We start from the raw sequence: 14,730 nt of genomic DNA, 5'->3' as shown, positions 1-14,730 counted from the left end.
ATCATATGAGCCTAAATATATGGTAGCCAAGGACATAACACCCTGTTCTCCCAAATGGAAGTTTCAATAAAAAGTTTTGAGGTCAACTTGAATATACAAATATTTAGAGAAATCACCAAATGCTGACTCAAAATGCTTAATTTATAAATGTAGTTACACATGGATATTTAAAACCATATAACACGGGGGCGCCTGGGTGGCTCAGTCGTTAAGCGTCTGCCTTCGGCTCAGGTCGTGATCCTGGATTCCCGGGATCGAGTCCCGCATCGGGCTCCCTGCTAGGTGGGGAGCCTGCTTCTCCCTCTGCCTCTGCCTCTCTCTCTCTCTCTCTGACTCTCATGAATAAAAACAAACAAACAAACAAACCATATAACACGAAGTATCTCAAATTTAGAAAGATTAGTTTTTTCCACTTTCGCATCTTGTACTGACCCCACTGGTATCTTTGACATCTGTGCTTTTATCATCCCCAGAGCGCTTTGTGAATTACCCAGCAGAGCTGTCCAGAGCACATCATTTCCATTTTTGGGTCTAACTTGTTTGAGATTGAGATGCAACACTTTTAAAATCTGTGTACGGTGTTGTCTCTGGAAATTGTATTCCAAGCCACAAGTACCTATTTACATAATATTAGGACAGTCTTTATTTGTCCCGTAAGTGTGTATTAGTGATCTCTACGACATAACTACTTACTGTATTGCTTTAAAAGTGATCTTTAAAAGCTTGTTTACAATGACAGCCAACACTTGCAATTGTGAGGTCGTAACCCCCGGAATAATTACAAAATCCCTGTTAAATTTCTCTATCTCCTTTTTGCCAATGCCGGCAGGTGACCTCTTTAAACATTCCAAACTAACATTGATTGAGGTCAGGGAGGGCTAATGTGATTTCCCCAAACAGTACTTTGTTGTTTAATATAAAGTAACCAAGAGAGAATGCACTTAATAGGACACTCTTTCTAAGAACTAGAATTTAAAGAGATTTTTCTTGTTTCTAAAGGATAATTGTGGGGAAAATCCTCAAGATTAATGGAAGCATGGTTTTCCATCTTTTGGCTGTGCTCTAATTTATTTAATCATTCCTCTATTGTTGGACAGTTCAATTATTTCCACTTTTTTTTGCTATTATAAATAACAAGCCACATTCTTGTACTTATGTCTCTGAGCACATTACAGATCATTTCCTCAGGACAAATTCCCACAGGGTCAAATGGTGTAGATATTTTTAAGGGTCCTGATACATTATGTCAAATTGCCCTTCAGAAAGTTTGTGTTAATTAATAATCCCATTAGCAGTGAATGGAGGTGGGCACTTTATAATAAACATGCAGCATTTCTAAAATTGATGGGGAAAATGCTTCATAAACTCATTGAGCTTTTTGTAGAGTCATAATTTATTGGAGCCATAGGAGTTCTGAGAACTCAGCCAGTCCAACTCATTTCCCAATGAGCTTGCATACCTCTATCAATGAGAAGCTACCTCCCCCAAATGGAGCCCCTGCCAGGATTGGGTGGGTATGGTGCTAGCTCCCCTTTATCTCAGCCAAAATCTGCCCTCCCAGAAATTGCACAATTAAGCAGATATTTCTTGTGCTTTCCGTTATGCACCTGGCCCATGGTAGGTGCAGCTACTCCCAGGAATTGGGGGAAAGGGAAATGGAGTGTAATGAGTACCAACTCTGGAGTCAGGCACCATGCCAGGTGCAAATCCATGAAGCTGGGGCTCTTGTTTTATATTTTTAAGAGAGAGAAGTTGAGGTTCAGAGAGCTTGAGCAATTTGTCTAAACTCGCGCAACTGGTACGCTGAGGTGCTGGGACCAAACCCAGGTCTGCCTGGGTTTCTAAGGCTCTGTATTGCCTTCCTTACATCTTCTTTTTTGGGGGTGCTTAAAACAAGTCTGCTCTATAGGGTGGAGGCCCCTGCCGTGTCTGGAGAGCATACCTCCTAGAGTTGTCAGGACAACCCTGATCTCTAACCTTCTACTCTGTTGTCCCCGTAAGTGGGGTTGTGGTGGTTTATACTGAGTGGACTTGGTGAACCTGGACTCCCCTTCCCTGTGCAGACCCCCATTAGAGTTGGCCAAAGAGGAAGCCGCAGAAGATCCAGAGATGGAAGGGACACGGCGGCCATTACTCTTGAAGGTCATCATAGGAGAAGTGGCAGATGCAGAGGTGTCCAGCGAGTTTCAGGTTGTCCCTCTCTCCTCCCTCTGTGGTCAGCTCCTACCTCTGGCTGCCTCCCCCACTGACCCTCAGCTCAGCCCACCAGCAGACACTTGGCTGCAGACCCACGGAGTTGGGAGCTCTGCTCCGACCTCTTCATCAGCTCCCCCTTCAGGGTCCCACCTTGATGCTGGATGCACCTGGCTTCTCTGGTTAGTGGCTCCTTCTCTTGCCCTCCAACTTTTCTTCCTGACTTTCGCTTCCTTAGCTCCTCCCGTAATTGTGTCAGGTCTGATTCCTATAATAGATGCCTTCTCTCAAGGCACTCACTTTGGTTCTGCCCCCATGGCTGGATGCTGGTGGAAGTGGTATCACGTGGCTGCAAAACTAGGCCTCAAGAGGTCTTGCAACTTCTGTTCCCTTTCTTAGCACCCTGAGACCGTCCTGCTTGGGAAGAAACCCAGCTGAGAGGCGACGTGAAGGAGAATCGAGGAGCCCTGGTCAACACACAAAATGAAAAATAATAAATATAAAAATACAAGAAATCATTGCAGGGGCATTTTTTTTGGCAAAGAAAATATTTTCTTTATGTTTCTATTAGTGGATCGATCTGCCATTATGTTGCATTGCATAGTCAGTTAAAATTACACTAAGTGAAATTTAGTGTCATCTGATGAGAATAATTGAAAATTTAAAATATTTATCAACTTTATTAACTTAACACTAATAAAATTCACCACTTTTTAGTGTGCTTTTATATATATAACAGAAAATTTACCTTTCCAGCCGCTTTGAAGCCTCCAGGTCAGCATTAAGTACGTTTGCATTGCTGTGTGACTATCATCACTATCCATCTCCAGAGGCTTTTGGTCAGCCCAGCCAGAAACTCTGTCCCTGTTACACACCCCCGCCCCGTTCCTCCTCCCCTCGGGGTAGCTTTAAGCCACTAAACTTGGGGCTGCTTTTTTACACTACAGTAGATAACGGAAACACTCAAGAATAAGAAAAACGCTCGAGAGTATGACCAGGCCACACTGGGCCTGTATTCCCACAGGACAGAGCTCTTGCTGGGCTGAGTGGAGGCTGGCCATACTGGGGCAGACCTGTGTTCTCCAGCCTGCCCCAGTCCAAACCAGGCCAAGCTGTGCTTCTTTCTCAACACTTACACCCAGCCCCTTCACCATTTGCTCTAGAGGCTGCTTGGCACCTGGGCATTTGAGTTTCAACCTGGGTCTAGATGGACAATCACCTTCTATGAGTGGGCCTATTCTTCTGTTAATATAACCATAGGGCTCAGGCGGAGCTCAGCATCTCCTAACCCCCCGAGCTTTTCCTGCAAACTCACCCCATGACATCTTGGGCATGATGCTTATGAGAGGCCATAAGGGCTTTGGTGATCTTTCCACCCCTTCTTGGAACTAAAGAGAGAAAGGAGGCAGGGGCAGGTGAGTGCCTGACTGGGGGGCTTGTGATAAAGGCAGAGGTTTGATTTCGGGACCAGAGGATGGTGCAGATCCTGGCCTGACAGCCTCTCTCACAGCATTTCCAAGCCTCACAGGTGGTGTCTTAGTTTGACCTGAGTTCCTGTTACCATGTTTGGGTCTTCCTCCCCGGCCATTGGACAGTAAGCTCCAGGAGGGCTGGTGGTTTGTGATTCATCTTTGAGTCCCTAGAGCCTGGCATGCAGTAGATCTTAACAGGTGTTTGTTGAATCAAATATTTGAAGGAAGAAAACCTGAAAATGTATAGAGGAATTCTGATGTGACACACGAGGGAGGGTGCCCAGAGAGAAGGTACCGAGACCCCCTCAGTAGAAAGCATCTACAAAAGGAGCTGGGTCCGGTCTTCTTGGCCTTGGAGTAGTCAAGATATACACTTGAACCTGGAATGGAAACATAAGGGTTTGCTAACTCTTTCATCCCTTTGTTGTCAGATATTTGTAGGGTACCTACTGGCGCTGAATGTAGACCCCGAGATCTAGTGATGGGGCAGACGAGAGATCTACTTGAGTCAAAGGTCGGCAGGGGCAGGAAGTGGCCATGTAGGCTCTAAACATGGAAAGGCCTGACCCCTTCTGTGGGAGCTTCAGGGCATTGGCGGACGTCTAGACCAGGGTGAAGAGCCCTATCTTCGGAGTTAAACAGGCATGAGTTAGAATCCTTGTTCTGCCACTTGTTAGCTGGGTGCCCTTTGGTAAATCTATGAGCTTCCGTTTCGTCACCTGTAAAATGGGGAAGTACCTACCCTCAGGGTAATTGTGAAAATTCTCTGAGTTATTTATGTGAAACACTTGGCACAGTGCCCGGCTTTGGCTTTATTGTTACTGTCGTTAGCAGGTGGGGGAAGGCAATGGGCCATGGCTGGGGGTGGGTCACAGCCTCCTGGGGAAGATGAGGGAGTGTTATGGGGCAAATCATCACGTGGGCCCAGAGGCGGGCCACATGGAGGTGGGGTCTGCAAAACTCTGGACACTTGCTGGCCATCTGATTTGGCTGGAAAGAGAGGCCTCTGTGAGATCGTGCCTATCTTTGGTTTGAGGGAACTGCTACTTTGGGTCTAATTCTAGCCAAGACCAGTGGAATGAGTAAGTGGAAAAAACACAGGCCTTAGAAAAGCCTCCTGGAACAGGGGAAGGTCAGCCTTTCTGGGCGTAGGCAGGCACTTATCGGAAAGTTTAGGCCAAGTCACCCATGAACCCAAGGCCGAAGCACGAAGAGGGAAATTGAATGGAGCCAGAAGGTGGTGGTCAAGAATGGGATTCTGATCACATCACAGGGATGGTCTCATGGTGTCCAGAGAGATGGATGGTGCCTGCAGGGAGCGGTCCCGGGTACGTCTGTTCTGTGTTGCTGATCCCCTGTGGGCATGGCTCAGTAGGCTGCGGGCACAGCAACCCTCACCATCCTGTCGTCTCTGGGCCTCTCCAGATCGCTTTCCCGGGAACATAGCTGGAGTGGTGAATGGATAGTGAGATCCATGGATAATCCTACAGCTCAGTGGCTCCTAATCTGCTCCCGCAGGTCACGAAACGCTAATAATGCAATCTCCCATGCCCCTGCAAGCAGGTGCTTCGCTCAGGCAGACATCAAGCCCACTCATGTAAAGGAGATAGGTGGTTCCAGCCCTGGCTGCGTTGTCAACCTTGCAGCCCCTCTGCTTGGGGAGAACTGGCCTTGGGGATGGTTGGATTCAGGCTAAGGCATTGTCTGAATGAGGCACCTGAAGAAGGAATAGAGCCAAACGTTGTCCTCTTTTCTTTCCAGAGTGTGGCACCTCATGTTTGGAAATAAGGAAAATCTTCAAGTCCAGCCTGTCCCCCAAGCTTGTGAACTCTGCTTGTGAACTCTTGCCCTCCATATCCTCGTGGATCCTGTGACCTCTTCTGTCATCCCCAAGCCCCCACAGAGAGGGAGGAGGAGCGGTTGTCCAAATCAGATCGTTGAGTTTATACGTATCACTTCTGTGGCCCTCCAGAGCATGGTCTCCCTTCTCTGCTGATCTCCCGGTGTTCTCAGTGCCCTACCAAGGCCCCGGGGAGGAGGAACCAGGCTACCCAGGCTACCCGAGTAGATTCTTCAGCAGCAGCTCACAGGACGTTTCCTCACTTTGCCCATATTGACTGTGGAATTTGGGGGGGCTGGGGGATGTTTCCAGTGCCTGATCCTACTCTGTTTAGACCCTGTGGCTTAGCTTTTGGGACTGGGTTGGGCTATTTCCAGCCACAGAAGCCTTGACTGTTAATGGATATAACCCCAATTTGCTGGACATAGCTACATGAGACCTACTTCAAGACCTGAGCCAGGTCTTGTGGCCAGGTATCTTTTCTTCAAGCCATTATGCCACCTCCTTCCAGCCTTCCTCCCCAATTAACTTCATTAGCAGTGATGACTCAGGGGGTCCCTCAGCTTTCTGTGCAGCCTGATCACCCACAGCAACTCCTCATTGCAAAAAGCCTCCCTTCTCTCTTCCTCCAGCTGAGACCATTCAGTCAGTCTTCGTTCTAAACACAAGAAGGAGGCAGAAGGGTCTCTCCTGCCCTTTTGATGCATTTTCAGAAACTGAACTTCCAAATGTCTGCTGCTTTCCACAGGAAAGCAATACCCATCCGGGTGCTGGAAAATAGCAGCCAGAGGTAAGGAAGCCATGGCCTTTAGCCCGTGGCTGAGCTCTGGTTCAGGGTTTGAGAGAATTTCTCTTGTTTCCATCAGTTCTCAACCCCAGGGACCTACTCCTTTTATATCTGGGGGCCTTGTGTGCATCTCCTTTCCTAGGGATTAATGCCAACCTCTTTCATGAATACCTTTAGCTTTCATTGCTTTGTGGACACCGTGGTGGCCTTGGTGCTTCTCTTTCTGGACTCTTTGGGGAATCTTCCCACCTTGCTGGGGAAAGGAACCCTAATTAATATTGATTTCCATTAGTCTGAGCATCTGGCCTGCATTCCTGTCTCAGCACTCTGCAGAGGTCCCTTTGGGATTCTTCCTCTCCACCTTCATCAGCACCAACACTCCATCATCCCTGTAAAACTACCCTCCTTCTTTCAGCTTTCTGAGATCACATGACTCTCTAAGCAGCCTACCTTCACACTACCTTTCCCCACCATCCACATAGCCGTTGACTCCAAATCTCTTAGTTCAAATTCTTCCATATATGACTGTGGCCTGTTCACAGGATGGCTGTCCAGCTAATGGATGAGCTGTCTTTGAGGCAGGTGTTCCTTTCTTGGTCAATGAGCTGTGGCCAGGTGGTGATGGGGTCCGGTGATACAGAACATGGCTGGCTCCACTCAGTAGAGGCTCTGGGGGGCTGATAATGATGGATACCTTTAGGAAAGGAACATAGGCTAGCCATGCTCTCCAAACCCCAGCAAACCCAGCCAGGGCACTTGCCTGGATCCCATCCTCTTCTATTCACAGGGACAGGGCCTGGACCCGTCTGTGCTCCCCAGATGGGAGGGTAGTAAAGCCAGCTGCCCACTCAGAAGGACTCAGAAAGGGACACAAAGGAGTGGTTTTGGGGGACCCTGGAAAATGCCACCCCTGCAGACAAGGCCCCTCTGGTAGGTTTGTGGCCGGGATCTTCCAGTGTCTATGCAGAGCCCCTGCAAAGGTTCGATGCCTGGTTTAGTCCTGAAGACCAGAGGCACCCACCAGGAGGCCTGAGCAGCAAAGGGCTAACTTCTGGAGTGGAGTTTAAGAAGGCAGGGCTGGGTTGGAGAGCTGATGACCCACCCACCCACCCAGGTCTCCTGCTGGCTTCTCTAGGAGCAGAGACATCTGGCATAAGGCAGAAGGATTCCCTTCTACTCTCCTCACTTTCTGTCAACCACTTGCTCACAGAGAGGGGCCAAGGCAGGCCCTAGCCCTTAGGAGAGCTGAGCAGGAACTCCAGGTGGGCTGGTGGAAGGGGACATCCCAGGCCTGGCTTCTGCTACAGAACTCACATGGCTGTTGGCATAGTCTTTACATGTCTGAGATATTCTCAGAGTGTGACCAGTGTGCGCAGTGGAGAAAGCTTTTGTCTAAGAAACAAGCACAAGGGTTCTAGTCCCCAGGTCTTCCAGCTTGCTGGGTGACCTTGGGCAAGTCTCTTCCCTTCTCTGGGCCTCAACTTTGCAATCTTCATAGTGAGAGGATTGGATGAGATCATCTGTAAGAACCTGGCTAGCACTCACATCATCGTCATCATCACGAAATCACTAATGTTTACTGAACATTTCCATGTGCCACGTGTTTGACCTACGTTATCTCATTAGATCCTGTCATCATTTGTCAATCTTTTTCAGAGGAAGAAATGAAGGCTCAGAGAGGTTAGGTAGCATACCCAGGATCACATAGCCAGGAAACGGTGGGGCCTGTCTGATCCCAGAGCTTTGGTGGGCCCTTCCAGAGGAGGGGGATGGTAACCCAGGGACCCCTCATTTTTTTTTTAAAGATTTTATTTATTTATGTGACACAGAGAGACACAGCAAGAGAGGGAACACAAGCAGGGGGAGTGGAAGAGGGAGAAGCAGGCTTCCCGCGGAGCAGGGAGCCCGATACGGGGCTCGATCCCAGGACCCTGGGATCATGACCTGAGCCGAAGGCAGACGCTTAACAACTGAGCCACCCAGGTGCCCTGGACCCCTCATTTTTAAAGGCATTGACAGCTTTTGGGGCTGCTTGCCCCAAGCCCCAGTGCTGTCCCTGCCACTTACAGTGGAACGGAGCCAGCACATTTAATAAAATCCAGTAGGTTCCAAATCATCTCACCCTGCCATAAGGTAATGGATGGTCCACAGCCCTGACAGACATCATGCTGTCCCTGGCCTGCATTTATGTTCTTTAAACACCAAAGCTGGATCAGGTCCTATTTCTTTTACGGGGAGGCAGTGCATCCCAGGAACCGCAGTCAGTCAGGATTTTCCAGGCAGCTACTTTCTTCATAACGCCTCCAACATACGAAATGGCCCTTCCGCCGCACGCAGGCGCCAGGGATTTTTTTTTTTTTCTTAAATTAAGAATTTGATACATTCCTTCAGTTCCCCTCCAGGGGTTACAGAGAGCAGGGAAAGTGATGCCTTGAGCTAATGTGCAGGTGTGGTTATGCATTTTGAAGGAGGTCTTGACAATCTCCAGGAAAAAAAAAATGTCCCCGAATGACCCTCCATTCTTGGTGAGAAATGCTGGCTTGTGTAAGTGCTGAAGGGCCTCTCGTCCCCTGGATCTCCAAAGCCTGTATGTTAGAGAGTCAATGACAAAGTGGAAGGGTGTGTGTGTGCGTGCACGTGTGTGTGTGTGTGTTTGTGTGTGTGTTGAGTGGCACTGGGGCACTGATCTGTTCTGAGTGAGTGCTCTGCAGATGAAGGAGCACTGCACAGGGAGGCTGGGAGGCTAGTTTGCTAGGTGACCCATGACCTTGTAGTGTCCCTCATGGGGCTCTTGTGAGCCTTTATCCACATGGCGTGGCACACTGTCACCTGCATGCAGGCTCTTCTGGGCTGGGGAATCCGAGCCCCGTTTTAGTGAGGGCAAACCTCCATCAGTGGAAGGTGGAGGGAGCAGTTCTTAGGGAGGGAGGGTGATGGGAAGTCAAAGAAATGGGAGTTTTGGCTTCAGCAAATTACTTGGCCTCTCTGAGCCTCAATTTCTTCATCTGAGAAATGAGATAATAACAGTACCCACATCACAGCTTGCTGGGAAAATTAAATGGGTTCTAATCAAAGTGTACTGCATGTGGCAAAATAGTATTAATTTTTTCATGCATGAGTTTTCCTTGAAGCTGTATATATTTATTTAAATTTTTATATACTTAAATTAATAGACTTTATTTTTAGAGAAGTTTTAGGTTTACAGGAAAATTGATCAGAAAGCACAGAGATTTTCCCTAAACTCCGTCCCCACTTTTCCCTATTATGTACATCTTGCATTGGTGTGGTACATTTTTTACAATTGATGAACCGAAGTTGATACATTATTATTAACTAAAGTCCTTAGTTTACATTGGGGTTCACTCTTGTGTTGTACGTTCTGTGGGTTTTGACAAATGTCACCATTACAGTATCATACAGGGTAGTTTCACTGCCCTAAAAATCTCTGTGCTCCACTTATTCATCCCTCCCTCCCCCTGAATGCCTGGCAACCACTGTCTCCATAGGTCTGCCCTTTCCAGAATGTCATACATTTGGATCATACAGCACCTAGCCTTTTCAGATTGGCTTCTTTCACTTAGTGATTTGCATTTAAGATCCCTCCACGTCTTTCTATGGCTTGATAGCTCATTTCTCTTTATCACTGAATAACTCCACTGTCTGGACATGCCACAGTTTACTTCTCCATTCACCTGCTCTACCGAAGGACATCTTGGTGGCTCCAAGTTTGGGCATTACTAATTTTATAACCCCCGGGGGTGGGTGTCATAGATTGAGGGCAGGCACTTTAGGGTCAGATTCAATGGCTCCAGATTCTGCCGCACTCTAGATGATCTTAGAAAGTTATTTCATGTCTTCCGCCTTCCTCCTCCGAGCACTGAGGATCTGGAAGGTCAGACCGTGCCCCACAGACCCATGTACACCGTGGTGGCTAAAACCGAGTGGAAATTTCTCAGGTAATGGCACAGGTGGGTGGGCTCCAGGTCAGCAGAGGGCGCTGCCACACTGGGTAAATTCAGGGACCCCAACCCACCACTTCAACGCCAGGCTTCTACAGTCGCTCTGGTGGCTCTTGTCCCTGCCAAGTGCAGGAGGTGGAGAGAGGGCGAGGGCTCCACTCACTCCCTTCTCCGCCCCGGCTGGCAGTGATGCAGTGCCTCTGCTCACGTGCTATTGGACAGAGCCTGGTCACGTGGCCTACCGCGCTGTAAAGGACGCTGGGAAATGTAGTCTGGCCGTGTGTCCGGCTTCAGTTGTCCTTCAAGGAAGGGACGAAGAGAGTTTGGCGGTCAGCGGGCAGTCTCTGCCAGGTGATAGAACCCATTTCATAGGTTTCTGATGAGGATTAAATGAGAAGATTTGTGTGAAGCCCGTAGCTTAGTGCCTGGCGCATAGTTAGTGCTCAATAGGTGTTAGTGTGTTCTGTGATTATTCACTAGGGATTAAAGGGTCAGAGCATTTTCTGAGCCAGGGGTTTTGCAAAGGGATCTAGTTCAGTGGGTTTCACTCAGTGTTCAGGGACCTGGGGGCGGGGGCGGCACGTAGGAAGACCAGCAGGGAGTCCCCCCCCCCCAGCTGCTTCTTACCTAGTTAATGTACTGGGTTCTAGATAAGATGCAACCCAGCAGAAGGGGCTTTGGCTTAACAAACTTAAAAACCGCTTACTTAGGGAAATTCCCCGAAGTCACACAGTGGGCTCCTCCACCTCCCCAAGAACCCCAGCCCCGTCTCAGCTTGTCTCTTGGTTGGGGTGCTTCAGGGCTGGGCTCCAGCTTCATCTGGGCCCCCAGAGGAGACGCGAGCAGGGATGACCATGAGGACAAACGAGCCAGGGAGTCCCCACAGGCATGGGCTGAAGTCAGCCTGGAGCTCATCCCCATTCAGCCAACTGTCCACCACCTCCAGTGGGACGCAGGTCTGGCCTCCGGGTGTGCACACCTCAGCAGGGTGTGCAAGTCCCAGGCAGAACGCACATTTCCCACCTCTCCTTGGGCAGGGCTTTGCTTCCAAGTCCAGGATTTCACATCTACGCCTGATACACTGCATCCTGGCACCCTGGCTCCGTGCCCAGGGCACCGTCCTCTCCAGATGGTTTGAATGTGGCTCTGCTGTCCCGAGTATGTGCTTTGTCTCTGGCTTCAGGGCCACTGTGAAAATGATGAATTCCCCTCCCTCTCACATGTGCTCCCAGGAGGCTACAGAGTGGAGTGTCGGGAGTATGAGCTTGGGATCAGAAGACCCAGGTTCAAATTCTGGTGCATTTGCCTCTTTGCGGGTGTGACCTTCAGCATTGCTTGTTCTCCCAAGTCTTAGTTTCTCGTCTGGGAAGTGGAGATAATAGTATCTTTCTCAGAGGGCTAATGTGAGGATGAGCAAGATCATGTGCATGAGTCCTTGATAAATGGCAGCTATAGTGAATTATTTGTGATCCTAGCCAAGAGAGAAAGTTTAAAATACTAACAATATATTATAATAGTAATACAGATTTGTTATAAAAAACCCTGAAGGATGTAAGTGAAAGGTCTCTTCCCTGTCTGGTCTTTCCTTCCCCCTCCACCCCCATATCTCTCTCCAGAGGGTCTGCTTCCTACAAGCATCTTTAATTAGTCACAGGTCCCTGAGTTACACTTGGCCTTATAAACTCCTCACTGGCTGACCCAACCTATCTTTCCTCTTTCACCTTTTGCCAATCCTGTCTCCTCCCCTGCCATCTCCTCCTTCAAGTTCTGGCCACACTGAACTGCTGGTCCAGATGCCATGTCTTGGCCTGTGCTGTTGGCTCTGCTTGAAGTGCCTGTCCTCCCTTTCTTTCCACCAAACTCCTACTCACTCTTCAAAACCCAGTCCATGCATCTCCTCCCCTTTGTGAAACCATCTTTGATTCCTCACCTCCCTTATGGTCCACACCGTCCTGCTCTGGAATGGTTTAATTCATGTCTCTTGACCTCTATACAGCCCCTATAGGGCAGGGAGCTGGGTCTCAGTCTCTCCTCCTCCCTGGTGCCCAGCGTGGGACCTGTCCCAGAGCACGTGATCAGGGAGAGTCTTTGAAGGATGAATTTTCTTGTGGTTTACATTAACATAATAATCAAGCCCCTTTCTGGGGTCCAGCCTTGTGGTTGTAATTTCCCTTTTGTCCAAGTGATAACTGAACTGGGGCTGGCCCCAGGCCTGTGGTAGTGATGGAGCCAGTGTTCTCTGGAGGTGGGTTGGTGAATTTGATGACGTTAATGGCCAAGGAGGCGTAAAGGGTTTTGCCCTACAGAACAACCACAGTGTGGACTCTGTCTTTGGGAAGGCTCCCTTAAGGGGAGCCATGGAGAGAGAAGCACAATGTTGGCATTTCTCCTTCCTTTGCTGTATCCCTCTGGGGAGACCCAATTGGATGGGTTCAGGCTCCTAAGGGCTTTGCTCCTGGGCCTCTCAGAATGGGACCAGTGCTGTGGCTTGAGTTTAGAAGCAGTATGAGCAAGTACAAAGGTCTAGAACCTTCTGCAGAGACCCAGGGATTCAGTTGCAGCCAAAGTTTCTACAGAACTTTCTGCAGCTCCTTGGACTCAGGGATGGAGAAAGCCAGGTAGACACATGCCAGATTGGCCTGGGTGCCTCAGCTGTGTGCTTGTGCTCTGTCTACCTGTGTCACCTTGACCACTCTTTGGCCCTGGGACAGTAACATGCCTTCCGTTGTGCTCTTCCCTCCTCATGTCCTTCCTGCTGTTTCTGCACGTCCCGACCCAGCTCATATTTCAAGGCTCACTTCAAACACTAGCTCCTCCGTGAAGCCTCCCCTGATTCTCCCCACCTCTCTCCAAGCTAGGATGAATTTTCCCTCTTTCAATTCCCCAGACACTTTTGGCATTGATTACCTTGTATCATTATTCATTTAATTTTTAAGTTGTAAAAGGAATGTCTACTTATTTTAAAAGTCAAACAAAATAGAGATTTATTTAAAAAAAAATCAAGAATCTGCTCCTCCCAATTTTCCTACTTATCCAAACCTGTTTCTCTCCCCAGTAACCCCTGCCAAGGGTTTGGGGTGTTCTTTCCCCAGCTTTCCATATCTCTCTTCATGATTCATGCTCACACACACACACGCATCCACATGCATGCACGTGCATGCACTTAATGACTTTCACCTCCTGTAGTCATGCCCTTGTGTATTCTCCCCACCTTGAATGCGAGCTGGACCTAGTGACTTGCTTCTCCTGAATAGAATACAGCAAAATTAATAGGATTCACTTCTGTGATTGGTTGCAAAAAATGCCAATGTCTGCCTTCTTGGTATTTTCTCTTTGGCTCTGCTCATGTGTTTGCTCTCATAGACAAGGCCACCTGGCAAAGAACTGAGGACGGCCTCTGGTCCACCACTGGTGAGGAACTGAGGACTTCTGCCCAAAAGCCCTGAATGAGCTGAATTCTGCCAACAACCATATAAGTGAGCTTGGAAACAGATCCATCCACAGTCAAGCCTTCAGATGTCCACAACCCCGGTGGACACCTCGCGAGGGACCTAGAGCCAGAAGACCCAGTGCCTGGATTCCCGACCCACAGAAACTGTGAGATAATACATGTGTGTTGTTTCAAGGCCCTAAGGTTTGGGGGGCAATTTGTTACATAGCAATAGATAACTACCACAGCTTATATGCTGGTGCTTTTATTTCTATAGGATAAATTCACAGTAGTGATATAGAATAATCAACATTCTAATTGTCAGCACATGGAGCTATAGTTCTTTCCAAAAGATTGTAGCAATTCCTGCCCCCACCAGCCTATGCCTTTCCATCTCCATCAGAACTGAATATTATTAATCTTTTACAATTTTTGCATCTCCAGTGGGTGAAAATGGCACCTCATTTTTGTTATCATTTGCATTACTCTTGCTACTAAGGAGGTTGAGCACTTTTTCTTATATTTATTGTCTATCTGTGTTTTATTAGACATTTATTGAACCCCTACTGTGTGCCAGGTACTTTATATTGTTAAGGTGTTAATAGGACACGGACCTTGCCTTCAAAAAGCTCACGGCTTCATGGGGAAGATGAGCATACAAAAATATATAAAATGGTATGACAAACGATGGAACAAACATTTGTATCCACTGTTGTGGAAACACAGAAGTAAAAGAGACCAAGAGTTTTGGGGTTGCTTGAGAATATAGGTGGAGGAGAGGACACTTGAATAAGGTATTAAAGGAGGGGGAGAAGTTTGTCAAAGGGAGAGGAATACAGCATGGGCAAAGACCCCAAGGCATCAACAGGCCGGTGCTCAGCAAGGCTGAAGCAGGGGAGGCTGAGTGGTGGAGAGGAGGAGGAATGGGGCCGGAGTTGAGATGGAGCGGGTCAGTTATGACTGATTGTGAGAGGTTTCAGAAGCTATGCTCAAGCATTTGGATACTGTCATGTGGGCAATAGGGAGCCCCGGAAGACTTTTCAGCTGAA

The 14,730-nt window shown here is 48.4% G+C and overlaps 1 long non-coding RNA gene across 1 annotated transcript in view; it reads left to right on the top strand.

Annotated features, from left to right (window-relative positions):
- Positions 1 to 13,830: 13,830 nt before the first annotated feature.
- Positions 13,831 to 14,730, top strand: part of LOC110574906 — a 64,697-nt gene continuing 63,797 nt past the window's right edge. The window contains exon 1 of the long non-coding RNA XR_002479990.1: positions 13,831 to 13,848. This is a non-coding gene — a long non-coding RNA (uncharacterized LOC110574906). The remainder of the gene's footprint in view (positions 13,849 to 14,730) is intronic.

The sequence above is a fragment of the Neomonachus schauinslandi genome, chromosome 4 (assembly GCF_002201575.2).
Source record: "Neomonachus schauinslandi chromosome 4, ASM220157v2, whole genome shotgun sequence".
NCBI lineage: Eukaryota > Metazoa > Chordata > Mammalia > Carnivora > Phocidae > Neomonachus > Neomonachus schauinslandi.
Note: the sequence above shows the minus strand (reverse complement) of the source record. Positions and strands in the feature narration are given on the sequence as shown.